General features: G+C 36.6%; 2 protein-coding genes across 3 annotated transcripts in view; one reads left to right on the top strand and one right to left on the bottom strand.

Moving 5' to 3' along the window:
* LOC135711382 (6-phosphofructo-2-kinase/fructose-2,6-bisphosphatase 1-like) overlaps positions 1–22,682 on the bottom strand; it is a 281,793-nt gene that overhangs the window by 195,668 nt on the left and 63,443 nt on the right. The gene's annotated exons all lie outside the window — the stretch shown is intronic.
* Positions 1–22,682, top strand: part of LOC135711385 (alpha-N-acetylgalactosaminidase) — a 182,558-nt gene that overhangs the window by 116,525 nt on the left and 43,351 nt on the right. The window lies entirely within an intron of this gene.

Here is a 22,682-nt window from a genome sequence, read left to right on the forward strand (position 1 = left end):
GCAGCAGCGGGCCAGGAGAACAACCAAGTGTCTGATTGCGTCGTCATCGCCGTCATCGTCATAGCATGTTGATTGCAAAAGGCTCGGTATGGGACAGTTACTTCCTTCACCAAGAGTGCGAAAATTTATGATCTCTAAGGTCTCTCGCTTGCTCGAACGGGACAATAGCCGCTGTCAATGTGGCAATGATATTAGGCAAATAGCTCCATTAAGATAGCGCAAATACGCATTTGGAAGTAGAGCTAATTCGAGCGGTGGAGGAGATTGAGATTAAGAGATCTAATCTGATTTTGTATGTACCGGTACCGGACGTTTGGTTGTCGTTGGCTAATGTCTTGGGTGGCCTTGGCTGGAGATTTGTGAGAACTTACGATACGATTCACTTTACACTGTAATTTGAAGCAGGAACTGCTAGAGCAATTATTGCAGTACACAATTTGCGCAGTCTGACTGATTTCGCTATTTACTGTTGAGTAAGGCAAGTTTTCTGTTTTACAACTTTTCAGTAAAACGACATTAAATCGATCATTTTTCCGAGACAAACCAGTCTTTTTCTGAAAGTCTCGTTAATATAGATAACCAACCAATCTGCCATTTCAGACGATTTTACTATCCTATTTGAGTAATGCTCACAATTTCCTAGTAATTCTTCCAAGAACAAACTTGTAGGGCAGGAAGAGATGAACTAGCCTAAGGCTAAAAATCTCTAAAATAAAGATTAAAAAAAAAACTTGTAGGGCAGGTGTACCATTCATGGCTATACGTCCCTATTATGGTATGTTGTAATTATGGCATATGGGAATCCCAAAGGCCATAATTGGAACACACCATACTAACATTAGTACATCTACTCTATATCAAGTCAGAGCTTTCGTGCAATTAGCTCCAGAATTTCCTTTGATCTTCTCGCAACTTACTTGGAATTATCACTACAATTAATTTTGAGTTCTGCTCATAGTTCCGTGGGAATTCTAATCAAAATTCTTCTTCTATACATAGACTAATCCTATAGTTCATTAGGAGGAAATTTACATTAATGTAATAAAAAAATTAACCCATTTTTAATAAACACATCATTTCAGATGGCATCATTATTTTATTTCATCTAAAATTTTACGACTGCTTTCTACTAGCTAAAATGATGTGTGAAACAACTTAAATACTCGTTGTAGTTCGAGGATGGTTTTCAATTTCAAATTTTAAATAGAGTTGCGAAGTTGTGGTTGTTCAATGCTTGATGTTGCATTTTTGCAAGTTGAGCGAAAGTTACTCAAATACTAGTTTCTGCGTCTGTTCGATCCAGCTGTGTCCAACAAAAATCAATCCCTTGAGCGCATTGGAGCGCTTTTGAGTAAATGCAAGAATGATTAAGCGTTAAGCTGGGCTTAGATAAGGCAAGTCATTGATTAACTCAGTTGAATTTAATTGGCTTGAAAAGTTCAACTTTTTTTCAATTCAAGTCAGTTAAATGGCATAGTTTACACGTTTAAGGCAGTTGAATTCAACTGAGTTGGTCAATTGACTTGCCTTGTCTAAACCTAGCTTTAAGAGGAGATAATGATTTTTTTTCTGAATACTTCTAGTTCTTGTTTCTTATTATGTTCTTAAAAGCTTGATTAGCTCAGAGAACTAACTAAATAAGAATTTAAGATAATGGTCTTGCATGGGATATTTTTTTTTTTTTTTTGATTGCTTGGAGTAGCACTTTTATGATTGAATAATGATTCAAAGATACGTAGACAAGCATTGCTTTGACCGCATAGAGTGGCTGTATTAAGTATTCTAGGTCTTCATTGTAAACCTGGTTAGCTCGTAAAATTAGCTTCACAGTAAAGTTTAAGTATGGTAATGTTGCTGCTATTGCAATTTAGGTGGAATTAACTTACAGAATTTTGGAGATGAAAGCGTTGTTTTTACTACTTTCCACCGGAGGAATCCGCCCGTGAATTAGCTTTTGGTTAGGCATACTATCCGGAATAATTTTCTTACGGACCTGGGTCTAAAAATGTGCTCAAGACAAAACAAATATAATGGGATTAAAAACAAGTGTTTCATATGTGAAATGCAGAGTGACCAGTGACCCGGGGAAACCGGAAAAAGCTGGAATTTGAAGTTACCGGAAAAATCCCATGAATTTAGTTGACAAATCTGGAAAATATACCTCGTCCTCTCTTCGAAAACAATAAGATTTCAAGACCCTTGGTCTAGATTTTCAGGATAACTACAGTCACACTTTGAAGAACTATTAAGAGTATTTAAAAAAAAATTTCCAAAGCAAATTTGAGCAGATTTTAGAATTAGTTCTAGAGATAACACCAAAATATTTCAGAGAATATTTTCTAGGTAGCTTTAGGAAAACCTCTAGGAGAGCTTTTACTAGATTCCAGGATTCTTGAAAAATACCAATGAATGCGAATTTTGAGGGTACAATTCCAAAATAATTATGCGAAGATCTATAAGAATAGTCTGAGTATAATTCCAAGCGCATTTTGAAAGGAATTTCTAAAGAATGTTAATGAGAATGCAATTTTCAGAAGATTTTGAGGAGAACTCCGAGATAATTCTGAGCCAAATTTGAAGACAATTCTCGTCGGGAGAATTTCCCCTGCCAGATGGTGTTGGCAGGGAAGGGGGATTACATGTTTTGCTCACAAAAACTAATTGGTCCTTTTCAATTGTTGGTTTAAGATGACGGAGAATTTCATGCAAATTTCATGCAAAATTGAAGCTCCAGTAAATTCTTAGAAAGAGTTTAAAATTCGAAGAAAGGATGAATTTTAAGAATTTTTTTGAGTGTTCTACAGAGAATTTCAGTACTATTATTAAAACAATTTCAAGGGATTCCAGACAGAATTTCAAATTTATTTTAGAAGAATTCTGAAGAGATTTGTGAACGGAAATTAATCTAAAGGGAAGGCTTGAGAACAATCACATAAAAGCCTTAAAGTTTTGAGCGACATTTTCATACACAAATTGTGAAGACTTCGGTGCTGTCTTAGAAATTATCCATTTAACTTTCGGCTTCATCGCTTTCAGTTTAGTGCTTAATTAAAATACTTAAGCGGTGATAATTTCCAAAACTCCGAGAGAAAAACGGGAAAATTGCTAATCGAGATTTGCTGATCACCATGAAGATGATTTGTCAGATTTCTGTCATTTTTGCATTCTTTAAAATGCTTTATTGCCAAAAACGGGTAGGCACTGCATCTGGATTTTTTTTAGAATTACTGGAAAATCAGGGCATATCAGGGAATTTTGTTTTCTTCGTTGAGTCGACACCCTGCTATTGCATTATGTTTTTCCATGTGATACTTATTTGTCACAGCAACATTTTACATGGCCTTTTTTTCGAAATAGAGAAGTGCAAAATCTTGAATAAACTGGTTATATTTCAAATCAAAAGAAATCGAGTTCTAGGAATCGATAATTGTTATTAGTTAAAACTAAAAGTTCTGAAAATGTGTCTTTGCTTAAGACCTTAGAAACTTCAATGTGACAGGAATTTAAAAATAAATGAAGTCCAAGGCACTTGAGTTATATAAGTGTTAGTTTTGAATCATCAAAACTTCTTTATGTTTCAGAACCTTGGAAATTTCTCAATGTCCAGAATATTTTTCTGAAAAATTACATTTTATAAGTCCTAAAAATGTTTATTCGATTGAACCTGTACAAAAACATAAATTTACAAAAAAAAAATTCTAAATATCCTAAAAGGCTCCTGATCTTGAAGATTTTTTAAAATCCAGAATCAAGAAAACTTTTCTAAGCATGATATATTAACTTTAAAAACTTGGTCGCCTCAGAGTTTTATTTTTTCTGTGTTTGTACAAAGTTGTTTTTTTTTTAAATGCCTCATTAATTTCCTCCGAATCAACTAAAAAATTTCTCTGAGTTCATCATAGGTATTCCCTTAAAAATTAACAATACACTAGAAATTATCTACATAACGCTCTTTGATTCGAGCTGTATTAGCTAGGAATTGCACAAAGAATTCCCCTGAAAATACTTCTCTTCAGTATTTTTATTTATTTAATTAAATCTTCAACATAATGTTAAACAGATATTTTCTAGGCTAGGTGTCGAATTCTATGTCTGTAAGTAGACTTACTAATGTTAAAATCATATAGATCAAACGTTTCATTAAACACACGACAGCACAAGTCCACGGTTCGTTGAATCCATAGTTGGTCCGATGGGTAGGTTGCCACAGAAGCGTGTAACTACGCAGAACTCTTTGAGGAGCATTGATGTAGATATGGCTCACAAGAGAGTTGCAATCCACGTCACCGTTAAGCAATCCAAACACGAAGAGTCGCTGAAGTAGTTTCCGCCTGGCTGCCAACGTGTCCAGGTCAATCAGCCTGCACCGTTCTTCGTAAGGCGGCAAATTTACCGAATCGTTCCAGGGCAGAACACGTAAAGCGTATCTTACGAAGTTTCGCTGAATGGCTTCGATTCGGTTAGCTTGAATAGCGTGAAAGGGTGCCCACACAACAACAGCATACTCTAGAAGACTGCGGACGAGAGCACAGTATAGTGATTTCAGCGCGTAGATGTCCTGGAATGCGTTGTGTTTCGTTTCAAGAAACCTAATGTGGCGAATGCTTTAGCAGTTATCATGGAGATGTGCTCATTGAATCTGACTTTAGAGTCGATGATAACATCCAAATCCTTAACTGAAGAAACGAAGAGCAAACTACTGAGTCCTATCCTATAGTCATGTCGTAAGGGCTCGCGTGAACGGCTAAAAGATATTGCGCAGCATTTTGTGACATTAACCTGCATACCGTTCAATGTACACCAGCGCAAAAGGGAATCAATATCCTTCTGGAGTGCGCAACAGTCAAGTCTTGACTTAATTGTACGAAAGATCTTTAAGTCATCGGCGAACATAAGTTTCGAAGAACACAGTCGACTACACAGATCGTTCACGAACAGGATGAAAATTAAAGGCCCCAAATGGCTACCTTGGGGAACACCAGAGGGCATCTCGAAACTAGGCTAATTAACACCGTTAATGCTCACATAGGCTGAGCGGTCAGTTAAGTAAGACTGTAGCCACTTCGTGGCCCAATTACGTAATCCCATACACCTCATTTTGTCCACTGCAAGCACATGTGGAACCCTATCGAACGCCTTACTGAAGTCCACGTAGATCGCATCAACTTGTCGTCGTTTGTCAATGGAGTTGATCAGCGAGTTGACAACGAATATTCTTCTAAAATTTCCATGGAAAAATCGTCGGGATTCCCTCTATATTCTCGCTTCTTGGAGTGGTTCCGTGTATTCCTTGAAATGAACCTCATAATTCCCTAGGAAGTTTTCTTTGAGTCCTCTAAACAGGCTTGCAATTGCTCATTATAGCTAAAATGCTAGTTTTCGTAATTATGAAACTATGGGATACTATAATGATAATTTTTATTTGTAAGCAGCAAGAAGAGGCGGTAAAGTTTGTGTATGACATATAAAATTTGTCAATTTAGCTTTCAGAAGGTCACAACTAGCGATTAGCTGTAACGATGAGCAACGCGATGAGCGAGCAATCAGCGATCATAAAATCGCTAGTTGTGACCTTCTGAAAGCAAAATTTACAAATTTTATATGTCATACACAAACTTCACCACTTCTTGTTTCTTACAAATAAAAATTATCATTATAGTATCCCATAGTTTCATAATTACGAAAACTAGCATTTTAGCTGTAATGAGCAATTGCAAGCCTGCCTCTAAAGATGATTACACGAATAACCTTGAAATTCTCCATAGTATTCCTTTGAAATTTACCTTAAAACTTCGTTGGAAATTTTCTTGAAAGTTTCCTCAAAAATTCTTTGAAATACTACTAATAGTTTGGAATTATCCTCATAATTTTCATTGAATTATTTTCAGAATTCCCGTTTGATGGTCCTTTCTCCTTGGAGTTCTCGTTAGTATTCACATTCAGTTCTCCTTACAAATACCTTAGAAAAGACTCCTCAAAATTATTTAGAAGTTTTAGGTCAGAACTCTCTTTGAATTCTCTTTGGAATTGTATTCGAATGTTCTACAGAATTCTCTAAAACTTTGAATCCATTGGAATTCTAATCAGAACTACCTTAAAATTCTCCTTACGTTTCACCTGGTCTGTCTGGAAATCATCAGAACTAATTTGAAAGGATTCCTCATAAAATACTACCTGTGATGTTTTCCTCGCAATTTTCGTGAAATTATTCCTAGATACCCTTGGAAATTCTCATCAAATTTATTCATTTAAGTTCATAAGATATTTAACTTTTGCAAGGCCCTTAATTTATCTGAAATCAAGGTTCGCTTGAATTTATTCTATGTCCGTAGTTTAGAATATTTATTTTCGTTCCAGATTCTTGAAAATTTCTCCAAGTTTGATTTAAATAGGTCCAAGATTTCAAAATATAGTCTTAGTTCAAAATCTCAGAAATTAGTTGTAGGACTAGTAAAATTAAGTTTACTTCTGTTGGTTATGATTGTACATTGATTTAACATTTCAATTGATTAGCCGATCTAGCTTTTAATTTTTGTTTCATTGGATATTCTAATTTAATATTTGCGTTTTGCAACTAGCTTACAGAATACCCCTTAGGGGGGTGTGTTTTGTTTGAATTTAAAAATGTGATAACCTACCTAACTACATGTATAACTTAACCTAACGTGCTGGATCACGTATGATCTCATGATCTGATCTCAGACAGCTGTCTCTAAACCTTTCCAGGATGAATACTCTAATGTCTGAATTGCAGCCAGGAGGACTTCAGAATTTCGAGTCCGTGGAGGACTATTTAAGATCATCCTAAGGATCTTGCTCTGGATCCTTTGGAGTTTAAGATGATGGCATTTGGCGCAACTCTCCCAGATTGGCATACCGTACTCGATTACGAGAAGGATGATTTGCTGTGGATCTCCTGTTGATGAGCGGATACAGGGATCTCATCAGGATGTTGCATTTTGTTTTCGTTTTGTCAACATGTTCCCTGAAAAGCAGCTTGCTGTCGAGTGTAAGGCCGAGGTAGACTACCTCTGTGGACCATTCCACTACTGTGCCGTTTAGGTTGATCTTATTATTCTCAGACGGAACAAGTCTGGGAGATTAGGAATGGGGAAATATGATGACCTGGGTCTTCACCACGTTTGGTTCTCGGCTCCGTGGAGTCCTTTTGGACATTTGAGCCAAGCAAATAATTGTAAAAAAGTGTAAATGGTCTATATATTCTATTCTTACAAAATTGCATAATAATGGAATTTGAAAATTCCCTGAGAATAAAAGGTTTTTTTTTTCAGATAGTGACACCCTGTCGTGCTATGATTTATTCAAAAATATCAAACACACCTTTTTGCAAATTTTAGGCGAGATACAAAATGGCCGAATTCTAACACAAACTTGGTCCATTGCCCCTAGTGAATAATTATGCGAAGTTTCATGGAATTCGGAGAGAGGTAAAATAAAATCGATAGTAAGACATGACCAGGCATGGAAAATCATTTGCATTCATTTCATACAATCATTTACATTCATTTGCCTCTAACTTTTTTTATCAACAGCATTCCGCAAAATAATGTATAGAGCTTTTGTAAGGTTGTTATTAGCTAAAACTTAGGTTTGTAACTTAAATCTGTATGTCTTATGCATCACGAACTAGAGTGGGCAGAACTTGTTACTGTTTTTCAATGAATGTAAAATACATTCACTGAAAAACAGTAGTGGCTTCTGTTCGCTCTGGTTTGACATGCATAAGAGATAAGGATTTGACTTGTTAACAAAAGTTGTAGCTAATAACAAAACCTACAAAAGCTTTATACATTTTGCGGAATGCTGTTGAAGAAAAAAGTTAGAGGCAAATGAATGTAAATGAATGCACGAAATGAATACAAATGATTTTCCATGCCTGGACATGACAAACTTTTGTCACTGCCAGATTGTGGGGAATATTCAAACAAATCATCGCAACCAGTGTTGGGAAAATATAAAAAAAAATCAAATCTCACCAATGTCCTACATCACGCTCGATTTTCGTAGACAAAAATTAACAAACAATTTCATGATTTTTGCTTTATATCCGAACGCGACTCGAAACTACCGTCACTACTGGCAGCAGTAGCTTCGTATCCGCCATCGATAAGAGATAAGAGAGATGGGAAACTTTACTCTCTCTTTCTAAGAAAACGATGTGCAACGGAATCATGTTTGTGTCGAGTCAACTCTCAGCTTCATTTTTACGTGTTGTGAATATTCTCACAATATCAAAGGAACTTGTAAAATCAATATCAAGCATAATATTTTATTCCAATATTCCACGAGCGTATGAGAGCGGAAAAATATCATTTGATTGATAATTTTGTCAACACTGATCCCAAGATACAATGTGGTTAAAATAGAATGTTTAGGAACTAGGAAAACCAGTTTCACATTTTGCCATTTCGGTCCACAGTGTAGTGCCGAGAAGTCAATTCAAGACCTCAAGAGTCATCTTTATGACATCGACTTTAACAATAACCAATCTTTTAACAAAAAAAAACTGTATTCACAATTGGTGGAAAATCGTTAAATACATTATTTTTAAAATTCGTTTGATTTTGGCACGGTGCCAAAATTTAACCGTTCTCAAATGAAACTATATCAGAATCGAACGGGTACTGTATTCAAAATGGGCTAATGTTAAATCAAATGTGAATATTTGTTCATAACAAACAATTACGCAAAGTTTAAGGTAAATTGAAGAAGGTCGCGTCAGATCGATTTGTCACTTGGCGTGGAACTACTTATTTGAAATTTGGTTTGCGTGTGGCAGTCCAACAGACACACCTACATACAAGTGCAGTAGCAGTCTCAGTCAGCCGTTTATATTCAATAATTTATCAGCATATCAATCAATCATACAAAGTAGTAAGAACATTATATTGTTGTTATTGTTGTTATATAACTTTATGTCTGATGCAATCGATTACTATGAAAATTAGAACTCTTCTCTGAAACCACCAACGATTATATTGCATAAGCGCTGTTTATTGATCAATTATCCTTTTTAATTAGAATCACAAGATCTATCTTAGAGCACTTCCAAGAAGCCAAAGTGTATCCCCCCCGATCGATGGGAAAAACGCGGATCTCCAGTTTGTTGAATTCCCACGGTTGTCTCAACTATGAATCGTCAATTATCTGCATACTGGCTACTCTCTCATGTGCCGCTCAAATCGACATGCGCGCTAAACAACGACCGATAAGTAATTGATTCCCTGCATTGAAATTTACACCGAATTCCATTACATGATGCAACGTTGCATAACGATGACAACAACCGCGAAAGTGTGACATATTAGTACCACACACGCGACTTACCGCCAACGATTACGACGATGTACCTACGGACGGGAGATCGGTTTACAGCAGGTTGCCATTCGTCACACATTTCAATTTCGTCCGTCGCATTTGCAAGCCAGGCGGGCGGGCGTACGGTCGGACTGCCAGTAGGTCTAGTTAAGAGACCTACAAAAATGACACACCTCCCTGCCTGAGACCCCAACTCCAACCAGTCGCTCACTGTTTGTTACTCGATTGTTCGCGTCTTGGGGCTCAACTTGACCAATATTTAATCCTCCATGTGCGCAGGAGACCGAAATCGATTGCGGAAAACAACAACAGCAGCTGCAGGCGGAAGCGACAACAAATTGATCGTCAATCGTTTAGCTGACTGACCACCATCATCAATCTTGTACCTACTACCTATTAGGGTACAGAACTACATTTCCGTCATATCGAGCAGAAACATCAAACTGGCTTCGATGTGCACAAATCAATCATACGTTTGTTACGTTAGTTTAGTTCAAAAGCTACAAAACAAAGTCTGTAAGACCGCATAATACGAACACTTACATCCATTCTTCTCGGAAACAAATGAAGAGCTTTTAGCGAATTTTTTTTGCCTTCATCCGTGTGCCGAAGTGAATCCAATGACGATTCAAGGCGTTTGGACAAAATTGAAACTCGTTAGTGACTCTTTAGCAAATCTAACGATACGTATAGCAAGGCAAACAAATTTAGAAGCCATATCTGATAGAAACATTCCATTTTTAGTTCAAACTCGTTCGGAAAAACAAAGCTAAATTACGGTTGTGTTTAGTAGTATGACGGAAATAGGATCTTAACCCTAGGAGGTACCTACCGACTACTGACCGGTAGAGGAAGACGCTCTGCACTAACGACTGTTCGACGGGCTATTTTCCGCTTGTGAAGATGGGCGTGTGTCTGGCGGGTGGTATCAAAGCATGTGTAAAGTTATAAGTATGATAATTTATTCCGCCGCTGGTTTGTGGCTACGATTTTTGCAGTCATTTTCGTCGGCTTAGCTGTCGGTTGTGATTTTTGTTTTCGTTTATCATGCACCATTTGATGCGCTGTGAATTGACCGATTTTTATGCAAAAATCAAAACCGAAGTGTGTGAGTGAGGAATCAATGTGATTGGTTTACACTGATAAATAATGTACGTTATGCCATCATTTCTTGGTAAAACGATAGTCATAATATCGTGATGATGCAATGACTAAATATGAAAAGTATAATACTTCACTACGGCGGCTATTATAAGTTTTAGGTGACGAGCTCAAACAAAAGCTACCAAATCACAAAAAAAATGACCTGCTACCAGTCCCGACAACAGATCAAAAAACAATCGGCATCGTATTGAAATGTACATCCAGCCCGTGGCATCGTGACTAATGCTTCTCCGGGGGCGTACCTTCGATCGCACAACAAACAGTAGTTAGAAAACGATCGGGTTACATGATCGGTAACATTTTGCATCTGTTTCGAACGATCGACACGGTAGCAAACATTTCGCTACAAGCAAGCCTTCAATTGAACATACCAATAAAAACCAAAACGACCATTACATTTCAATGCTGCACGAAGTTAGCCGTATGTTGACGTCCGGATCCCGTAATTGCTCCTCGATCAAATTGTCGGCGAAAATGAATTAATAACGAGTCTTTTTTTTTGTGCTTCCACTAGGGACATGGAAAGTAATTGAGAAATGAAATTCCGACTAATAGAGCGTAATTGACGATTTGGCGTGGAATATTTACGATTCGTCATTTGCCAAACTGCCATTTCGGAGACAGCGGTGCAGTCAACAGGCTTGCATACGGACGAACGGGTGTGACACAAAAAAAATCGTGAGCATTTGATTACTTATTAAATTTAATACCGTTTAATACGGCGAAGCGAGGTGAACGACAGTAGTGGAAGAAAGCCAAGCGCGAGATTCCGGCAAAAAGTACTCCTAAAATAATAGACAATAAAATTGTCTTTCCTGCCTCAACGTCCTACTCACGGTTGCAAGCAAGTGCCAATCGAGAAAAGAGTGTTGCAAAAAGCTACCTATGTACCATTTGGCTAAATTATGATCGCTAAATGGCACAGAGCCAAGCAATTCATTCGGTGCAATTTATTTGCTACACGGTAATTTCCTGAACAGATGACCTATAAATAGAAACACGTTGGAGCTTTTTTGCTCCTGCGTGGAGGATCTGCGTTATTGTTATGGAGCAGCGCAGCATAAGTCTTGTTGCTTCATAGGATTTCCTTGAATGTAAATATTAGCCTATTTCCTGTTTCCAAGGAGAAAAAAAAGTGAACGGCAATGCACGTCGTTGCACCCTTGAGCAAAATATTAATGGAGTTATTCACGGTATACTAACATGTTGACCAGTTGGTAATTTCCGCCCCATCATCCACATCAAAGCTAACCTTTCGCCGTTCCCGCTAAGGGAGCACCCTATTTATCACCTAACTTCTTTTTTTTTCATCAGTCATCAAAAGTCAGCCACACTTCATCACTTCATGTAGTTTACTATAAAGAGCAGTTCCAGGCCAAAATAAAAAATAAAATTGACTCGATATTATCCGATTTGTCTGAAATTTTGCACAATTGTTTGGCCATTTTGGGTGTGACAAAATTTTGCAAACTCACATATTCGAATTTTTTTAATAAATTGTAGCCGAAAACGTCACTTCTAATCGAAATGAAAGTCATTCTAAAAAAATATATACGGTAAAGTTTGTATTGTAAATTATGACAAAAACTTAAAAAAAGAAAAAAGGTTTAAACATTTAAATGCCATAAAATGGTCTTGTTTAATATATTTTTTTCAACTTAAGAAAAATTAAAACTTTTGCAAAATCGAAACCCATGGACACTTAAAAATTAAACACAATCGTAAAACAAAAACTTTCCATCAAATTTTTGAACTTTTGTTTGTATGCTTTTTTTATAACTTTTGCCCAAGAAACAATATTGGCAACCTCTTGTTGTCTGTGCAAAAATTACAAAAATATGACAAATAAAAGAGTTAAACATTTGGCCAAAAGTTGTTTTTTCTATTATGTTTGTCAACTTTTAAGTATCCGCGGTTTTGAGTATTTCAAAGCTTTGCACATTTTTTTTTAATATCAAATATATTGAACATGGACATTTTTAAAAATTTACTTAAAATTTCTTAAAAAAATCACCATGTATATTTTTCCGGCCATCTTTATCTAAGACGTCATTTCGATTTGAAGTGACGTTTCCGTGCTACGTTTTATTGAACCATGTAAAATACGCCATTTTGTCAAAATTTGCAAGATTCAAAATGGCCCGGTCTATAGCACAAATGTCAATGATAGCCCTTAGCAAACAATTATGTAAAAGTTCATGCAAAACCCGAGCCGGTCGAGTCTGAACGATTCGTCATTTGGTGTGGAACTGCTCTCTCTCTCTCTTTAGCATCATATCGCCTCAAGCCACCCAGGCTGTACGGCTGGGAATGTAACTGCGGAGAACCGGGGACGACCTCTCACAGTAATGCAACAAACTGTTTCAAATTAATACAGCACACTCTGCAATAATCAGCCGGGAACAGCCTCAAGGGGGGCGTATTCTGTGCCATTACTGGTTGTGCTGGTGATCTTTTGAGGGGGAGTCACACTGAGAGCCAGAGTGGTTCGGCGGCTGTTTGAAGTTTTGCTGTTTTTCATACGCCCAAACGCCACAGGAGCGCGATAATTATATCTAATAAACACAGTGAATGGGGCCTTACTCTCGAAAGGGTCCAAGGATGGGCCCTGTCAAAGTCACGTTGGGAAACATTTACAAAGTATCTACTAATGTGTAACATGATACCATGATAGCTATGCAAACCAGTAGCACCACAGGACAGAGAAGTCATGCCCTGCTCTATTGAGTTGCTGTTTGCTAGAAATCAGCGATGGAAGTTAAAACTGTCATGTAATACGCGATACACCTGTCCAATGTAACATCTGAAAGGATTACCATGATGGAAGACATTCACTAAGCCACCTTTGCTCGATTTAATGTGAATGTTGAGCAATTTTGACCCATATGCAAATATGTACGTGAAACTAAGTAGCTGGTATCGGTTAAGGTAATTGACAGCAAAACATGATTGACGAAACTGAATATCATGATGACATAAAATCAAGTATGTTACGCTACCTCTTCTCTTACGGAGATCGTGTCAATCTTATGATGAAATAGGTTATTTTGGTATGGGGTTTTTACACGGCGAAACATTTGTCTTAAATTGTTGCTTTTTACAGGAATTTTTCAGTCACCTGCCATCAAGCATGGGAAAATTCATTCACTCGCGCGAGCACCACAGAATCAAAATAGCCATCCTCACCTACAAACAGATTGCCGAACGAGTGTAAATTCTTCCAACCAAGTGACCCTGCAGCTCGACTCAGAACTGACAGCAGTAGAAGGAAAGAAGGATAAACTGAAAGGCATACACATAATTGAATGCGTAAAATCCGAATGCTAACGATTTAAATAGCCGATTCAGATAATTTTTGGCTCACTGATTTAAATCAGTTGAATTGGCCACAGCAGTTTTATGTAATTTGCGCAACGCTTATGTTTCTGTGCTACAGTATGACAGTTTTCTCTCTATTAATAGCGATTTAAATGTGTTAATGTATGTTTAAAGCTAGAAAATAAAAAGTGATTCTTTCTGCAAAATTCTCATTCAGCTCACTCAGCACAATGCAATCGTAAAAGGCTCAGCATGGAAAAAATAATAAGAGAGGAATCATCCACACTACTACACTCAGAATCATTCATGTTACGCTCAGCTGTCTGTTTTGCTCAATTCTGCGTTCATCGAAGAACATAGCTTGCCTAACTTTTCAAAAGGTCCTATCTAACATTTCACTCTTTTCGAGAAAAACGAGGTTGAAGATTGACAAAATCTTTTTTAATACTATTTTAAACCAAATCAAGTTTTGACATTTTTAAGACCTTTAATAGTAAAATGCGATAGTAAAATTGAAATTGAAATCATAATCTACCCGTTTCATACATTTTTTTTTCTATGAAAACGTGAAAACTGTTACATAGGACATTTTGCTCTTGTCAGGTGTACATTGGACATGTTATATAGGACGTTTTGTTATAATCACAGTTACATAGGTCATTTATGTTTTCAACACTATTTGTTTGTTTTTAAGCATTATGAGTGCATAATTTAAATTCTACGAGTTAAACGAACAATATGAGTATTGGACAATGCATCAACTTTTTTTTTTAACGGTATATCGCAACACTGCCCACAGATTGTTTTGGTCGATCGTTGGTGGTCGCGTGAGCTGCTTTTTATTTGATAACAGTGTTATTTTAGGGGCTGTTCATTAACTACGTCGACAGCTTTTCGGTATTCTTGACCCCTCCCCCCACCCCATGCGTAGACAATTGTCCATATAAAAAATTTAAAATTTGTATGGCCCGTGGATAATTGTCAACCCCCCCCCCCCCCCCCCCCCACGCGGAAATAGTAGAAAAATGCTTGACATGAAAATTCCGATGTGCAAAATCACATTGTTTTGGTTTGTTTGAATATTTTAGACGTTTTACTCGTATAAACACAAAGGACCGAAGTACATATCTGCACTGTTTTGGTTTTTCTGATACTTCAGACGTTTGTCTTGATGAACATAGTCAAACGTCTTATGTAACAGTGAATCATCGTTAATGCAAAGTTGGACTTCAGACGTTTTGCTAATTTAGACTTTTCTCAATTCAATTGACATTAATCTGAATGTGTGTGTGTGCATAATGTTCTTAGGTACAAATGTTACAATGTACATTTATAAACTCGATTTGTTTACATTTGTTACTTAGGACCTTTTGAAAAGTTAGGCGAGATAGAAGCAATGCAAATACGAAATAAATCAGTGCGGCTCGCACAAGCTGCTGTTCGTTTCTGATGTTGTATGCGTGTGAGTAAGTAATGAATGCAAAATGGAACGATTTTTCCCATGCTTGCCTGCCATCTTGAGTTACTAACTGTTTTTGACGTAGAACTACGTCTTTTTCAAATATATTGGGGTGCAAATCAAAACAATATGTGTGGTGAAATAGTGTTAGGTTTTGAACGCTTGTAACTTTGTCATTTATAGCTGCAATTGAAATCCAAGTACGCCAATCTATAGGATATTACTTTACAAATCTTATAAATATTTTTCCAATTTTTCATAAAAAAAAACTGTTGAAAAATGTACTACTGATAATTTTAACACTGTTAAATAAACGTTTTCCCCAAACATGTTTGCTAAAATTCAGCCATTTTGGACCTTGAAAAAAAAAATTCAATGAAGTTAAAAAAAAACCTTCTTTAATTTGCATGAAACGTTGCATAATTGTTTGGGCGGTGATTCACATTTTTGATAAAAGTCAGCCAAGTGTGTTAGCGAACTGCACGCGATCAATAGCTGTGGAGTGATTATACAAAAGTGAAGACATCATATCAAGAAGACTGGCAACTTTTCCAGAATTCAAGGGAAAGATACAGTGGCGCTTGAGCTATAGTGGAAGCAACGCAAATGCGCAAACCTGTCTTCTGAGGTCGGATTCTTTGATATCAAATTCGTTCGTACAATCCTTTCAGCGGTAAATGATGCGATTGTGCCTATCTCATAGCGGTCGAATGAGAAAATATGAAAATTTCCAGTCTTTTTGATATGATGTCTTTGATAAAAGATACGAAAACCATGCTATATTTTCAAGGCATTGCGAAAAATCAATTTTAATTTTTTTAAGCTCCAGACCTAATATTTTCAAAAATATAAAGACTTGTTTTTACGGAATTCTTTTCATAATAATATTTATATGATTTTAGGGAAAATTTGAATTAAATTAAAGTGTATATCCCAATGAAATTCTGAGGAGGATTTCTAAAATTCCAAGATGATTTCAAAATAAAATCCAAAGAAATTCTGAGATGAATTCCATTGAATTTCTGTGAAAAGCAATGGATGTTCTGAAATGAAATCTTAAGTGATTTTGTGGAGAATTAATGGGAATCGAGATGAAGAATAAAAGGTGGATTTAAAGGAGGATTCCAAGAGAACTATGATGGGGATTCAAAAAAAAATATAAGCAGAATTTAAAGGGTGTTCTGATGACAATTTCAAAAGAATACTGGGAAAGGTTCAGTAAATAACTTCAAGGGAATTCCGTGGAAAATAGCATTCCGAGGATAATTCTAGACGAACAATGCAAAAGGTCCTATCTGCTTTGATTGATTCCCTTCATCGACTTTCTCTTTCGTTAATGACTGCAAAAACATTCCCTGTTGAATTTGTAGCTCTGGATGCTAGATGAGAATCTCCTTTTATCAAACTATGTTGTAAAAATAGCATGAAATCCGTTTGTATAGCCGTGGTTATCAAAAGAGATAATCGAATAAGAGAATCGATCAATGCAGACAGGACCTTTTGAAATGTTCATCGTGCATCATTTCAATTTAAAAAAATGGAGGAGAAGAAGAAGAGAAAAGAAAATACATAATTCCAAGCGATTTCTCAGGAGAGGTTGGAATTCAACGAAAATATTGGGAAAATTTGTATCTCATAAAAGTTGCAAAGGAATTTTAAGAAGTATCCAAGGAAATACTAAGGAGATTTTTAAAGTAGTTGCATGGTAATTACGCATGAGCATGAGCATGAGCATGATTGACCGCCCACGGTTGCTACACTGTTATTGCCAGACCAGCTGTAATTACACAGATAACCAATAGACGATGCTTGGGACTAGCAATCATCCTCAATGTGTAAAAACTGGTGATCTCGAATTAGGCAATACCAGCGCCAGCCGCGCCTGAACGCAGGTCAAGAAAGGAATGGGTAGGAATGTGTTGACGTGACACTCGCTTTTATGGAAGCCGAGGAGTCCTCTGCACTTCCACGAGGAATCACAGGGATGTTGGGTAAGAGGGTTGGGTTAGCAGCAGGGTTCGTTTTGGTAAACGATAAGCTGAATTGATGTCCTAACGATCGTATAACGCGAAGGAGCTTGGGATTGAACCCACCGTCTTCTGCTCAGTAAGCAAAAACGTTTGCCACTAGGCAGACGAGCTCCTTTTTAATCATTGACGAATCTTGAATGTGGATGGGCTTGAGATTAGACTCATGATGTTCTGCTCAGTAAGCAAAAACGGTTGCTCTAAGGCCACCGAGCCTCTCATATCACATTATAACGTTACTCAAGTTTTTATAACTATTCAAACCCGGCACCGACGACAACAAAAAGTTTTACAAAATACATGATAAACAAGCGATCTTACCATGCATTTTTAATATGAAAGGATCTGGGACCGCGTTTTTCTCCTCAGTATGCAAGCCACTGCAACCGATGATCTTTGAAATCCTAAAACTAAAAGCTACGAAAGAGTACTTAGGCCTTCATTAAGATCCACTTTCACGCGACGTTCAATGTTTCGATTTTCTCTTTACGCATGGTTCAGACAATCATAACAAGCTATGACCGACGTGACGATTGTTTAAGACCTGGTTAAACAAGCTATTCAAATGAAATTACGTTCTCGAATTTCACTTGGAATGTAATGAACAACAGAAATACGCGATAATTAATATTTTCAGCGGTTGATGTTTAATTTTAAATATACCAACGGTACTGCCTACGACTACAACGGCGATTACGACAGCGACTATGACGGCGCCTACGACAACGACAACAGAGAATTTCTAACTTACCATTTGTCTAGGATAAACACCTTTGCCCGGCACCTCCACTGATTCTTCATGTCCGCTATCTGTCACTGTTTTCAAAATATCTAATAGCAATTACCTTTGTTGTGATACTTCCTGTATTGCCATGGTGATCTGGGAGGAGGTTCGCATCTAGTGCTTTCCCCAGGAACCGTTCACGGCCACCAGCTACCGCCCGTCCAGTCTTGGGCGTATCCAGCGAGACATCCTTCAGCTTACTCACAATTTCCGTCACTCGATGCAAATCGCAGGCACACTTACGCTAGTTACAAAAAAACACTCCCGTGCAAAGAAACGGATCCAATAAACGTTACTCTTACGAAAGCACACCCGTCGTCGTTGAACGGCAAAAAAAGGAATCGGTAGGCAATTTTGTGATACGGATTTCCAAAATCAAACGGGAATGCACGAATTTCACCACACCCAACTGCGAAACACGTTCAGAAGCACTTATGGTACACTTTCGTTCGAAAACACTTAATTTTTTCAAAAATAGTTGCGAGTGAACCAACATCATCATAGTGTAGGGGAGAACAGTACATAACGTACCCCCGGGGTAAGACGCACTTTTTCGTTTTATTTTGAGTTTTTCTTGGAATTTTCAATCCAATTCTAGGATTTATCATGCAGGATTTTGAGTACAGATGCTATGCTAGAAGTGCTGCTTGATAAGACAACAAAAAAGTTGCGTAAAAGCTATGAAAAACACAAATGAAAGTCAGCTGGTGCGTTCTGCCCAGGGGGTGCGTTGTATACCATTCTCCCCTAAATAATCTAAAATTAAAATTATCACTCGCGATGCCACAAATTTATGGACCGGGAGAAAAAATCAAACAACGCAGATCAGTTGCATGGTAATTACTAAGAAAAATTCAAGAGGATTTTCTTGTATTTTTAAGGAGAATTCTGTGATTTTTCTGAATAAAACCTGGTTAATGGGGTGTTTACACTTATGCTACTGTACTAGCGCTAATGAGCCAGCTGCTAGCAAAAAGCTCACCAGCATAATGTAAACAGAGCATCAGCCTCTACCAGTATGATATTTCAGGAGCATCTGAAATTCGTGCTAGTTGGCTAGTACACTAGTGCCAGCAAATCTGCGCAGATGTAAACACCCCATGAATGAAAATCTGGACGCTGGTTAAGCCAAGAGCCGTTGCGTCCCAAAAAGAGCAGTACTTTTGCAGGCGAAAAATAAAAAAAAAATTATCTAATTGATCCGGGTTTTAATTGTATTATTCCTCTTTCTAGTGATGTATAAACATTCAAAAATATGCAAAGAAATTGTTGATCAAAATCATGTTTCAATAGTGTGTGTTTTGAACGCACTGCTCCAGCAGGTTAAAAGCTGAATAAGCTCTTATTCAGCGTTCAATGCTTGCTGGATAACAGTCCAAAGCAACAATGTTGACAGCATTTTGTTTACTATACTTTGAAAATTTTCTATATTGGTGAATTGATGGAAAATTGATAAACGCGTTTCAATGTTTAAGTTCAATAGGGAAATTAATTCTGCACAACTACCAGGAGAATCCCTCTCCTATTTATTTAAAAGTTTTTTGTTTTGTTTCGATCACTAGGGGCGCAATGGTACAGTGAAACCACCGACGAACCGACATGCCACTGGAACATTTCGTTTGTCCCCATATCGATTTGTCAAATGAGTGATCTGTCAAACGAGCTGAGACTGACGGATGAGTGGCATCTTGGGAAAGAATTTCAATGTAGCTTCTATGAGCTGTCACGTCGGATTGTCGGTGGTGGAACCTGCGTCCAGATTTACTTTCAACCAGATTTTAAGATATATTTTTGAGATGTCATGTAAAACTACCTGTTACTATTCGCAATGTTGAATGAATGTTGAACAATGTATCACAATTGTTCTTGTACACTAAACTTTCGCTAACTGCACTAACTTACTTTAAATATTAAAAAAAAAACTCTAATTTGCTTTGGCCAAGGCTGACCACTGTCGAAAAAATCAGCCGACGCCTTATTTTCGACAATTATTAAAAACAGTTGCGATGTTTACAAAAATCAAAAAGTTCCTTTCAGTTAGCGAACGTTTAGTATATCTTGTAAACTGGTTATATCAAATTCCTCTCTAGTTTGAATAATGAATGAGAGTCACCGATCATTATTCTATGTTTCTATTAAACATTTTTCTTTAATTTAACATAGGTTCATATTAAACTAATTTGAAAAAGTTTAATATTATTAGATAAAGAAATAATACCGAATTCTAAAGTTTAATTTTCATATACTCAATAATAACTTTATGCAAAACAAAACATTATTCATAATGAAAAACTTTTAAATCCATTACAAAAATACAGCGAACAATTTGAGTGACCATATAGGGGAAATGCAGGTAGTGTCGGCCTAAGTGTCCCTAATTTGAGCCCATACATAAATTCAGCAATCGACTAAATTTTCAATAGCAACCAAAAATATCCACTAGTAACGTCCCAACAACGCGTTCATCTAGTTAAAATTGATAAATAGCAGATTTTTAGCGATGGGACCAATCTTAGATCCATAGGCCAACATTAGAGCTATTTCCCCTATTAGTATTATTGGTTTTTCCCGGTTTTCCCGTTTACTTTTTAAATTCTCGGTTATTTCCCGGTTTTCCAGATTTTCCCCGTTCGCTGGCCATTCTATCTATAGCTGCGCCTTTACCAACTGAGCTAAAGAAATCACTTTTTTATACACCCATTTTTACCCATTTGAAGATTGCACTGTTCAAAGTTAGCTTTAGTTGAAATTTTTTATGTTATGAGATTTAGTTTGAGTTTCTTTGAAGTTATAAACAATACTTAATATGATTTGTTTTCACTCTCTACGACTCTTGCATAGCCTCCATGAACATATTTGATAACTTTTTGGATATTAACCAAAACGTATAAAGGTTTCCCAGCTCAAATTTTTGAATAAGTAGGGTTTATTATAATCATTGTATTGGTGCAGTTTCTATTAATCGTTTGTTCAGTTGGATTTGAAGCTGGAAACACAATTTGGGAAGACTTGATCTCCCCAGGAAACCCACTTAATTCTGAGGTATGTGTTTGAAAAAATATATAATTTGGCCACCAGTTATCCAAGAATGCCTGTAAAAATAATAAAATAATAGGAGATCAAGCCCCCTCCATTTCTAAAAAGGCGATTCTTGGCAACTTTAAGGAAAACGTATTTTTGGTAATGTATATATCATGTTAGAGTCTCGAGAGTATTTAAAAAGTTTCATAAGCCCAATCGCCTAACGATTTTTTTCAAAATGCGTGTTTGGACAACGCTCTGAAAAAAAACGTTCATATATTAATTTAAATATCACTTTGAAAGCATTAGAGTATTTAAAAAGGTACATGAGGGGTCATCCACACATTATGTAAGCGGGTAGAGAGAGTTCTCTCAACATTTCATACAGTTTATTACAATCGGGTGCTAACATTCAATAGTTTTAATAGATTTAATAGTTAGAAAAATATAAATTGATCGCTACCGATTTTATGACATGTACATACATTAAATAAGCATAAGATTAACTGAATTATTTATGTAAAAATGTTCTTTACTCAATATTTAACGATTTTCTAAGATATTTCTAAAAATACAAAAGATCCTAACAAATACAATATAAAAAGACCCACAGATATTTCCCTATTTTATATTTTTGCGAAAGTTAAAAATTGAAATAAGTATATTTCCAGTTCTAGTACCGTAAAACGGGATCGAGTTAACCAGTGGGGTGCTGTACTTGATCACACAAGTTTTTCATTATTTTTGTTCAAATATGATACTATAGATATAAGATTCATTCTTACGCCCTGGAAAAAAAACTATTGATCTTGAAGAAAACTGATGAGACATAGTCGTGATCAAGAAATAAGGAGGTGTTTTTCGGCAAACACATTCAAGAATAAGCAGCTAAAACGATATTTTGCTTTTCGGTGCTTTATTCCGTATTCTTCAGGGAATAAACCATCGAAATGTAGGGAAGTAGACACATAATATCAGGTCAGTGACAAAGCCTATACGAACAGCAGCGTTTGAAACGTTTGACGGGCCCAATGTCACGGTATAATATGATACCGATGCACCTACCACTGAGCTGCAAAATATCGATTTAGCTGATTATTGTAGACTTTGAGAGCCGAAAACCACCCCCTTAATTCTCATACAACAGTCGATCCCAGTGACCTAGTACACCCCACTGAACAACTCGACTCCGTTTCACTGTACCAGTGATCTTGAGTGTAAATCTGTAAATCAATTGAAATCAAAAACTGTTATTATTTTGAACAATTTTACCTACTGTCTCACGTTCCAGCAGGTGCTTCCAAAAATTTGGTATTTTGTAATAGTAAAATTGAACATATTTTTAGTTCTTTGGCGGACGTTTCAGCTCAATTGATCATAAGAGAACAAAGTTACAACTTGTCAAAGTTGACCATTTTGTATGGAAATCGGCATGCGTTGCTATTATATTGAGCACACTTTTTCTAAAAAAATTTATATGTATTATTTTTTCCGAAGAGTAATTATTTTGTCTCAGGCGTCATTTCGATTGGAAGTGACGTTTTCGAGTTAAGATTTATTAAAAAAATAT

Source organism: Ochlerotatus camptorhynchus, unplaced genomic scaffold, assembly GCF_037179485.1.
Source record: "Ochlerotatus camptorhynchus isolate MF236.1 unplaced genomic scaffold, CSIRO-AGI_Acam_v1.1 ptg000432l, whole genome shotgun sequence".
NCBI classification, from domain to species: domain Eukaryota; kingdom Metazoa; phylum Arthropoda; class Insecta; order Diptera; family Culicidae; genus Ochlerotatus; species Ochlerotatus camptorhynchus.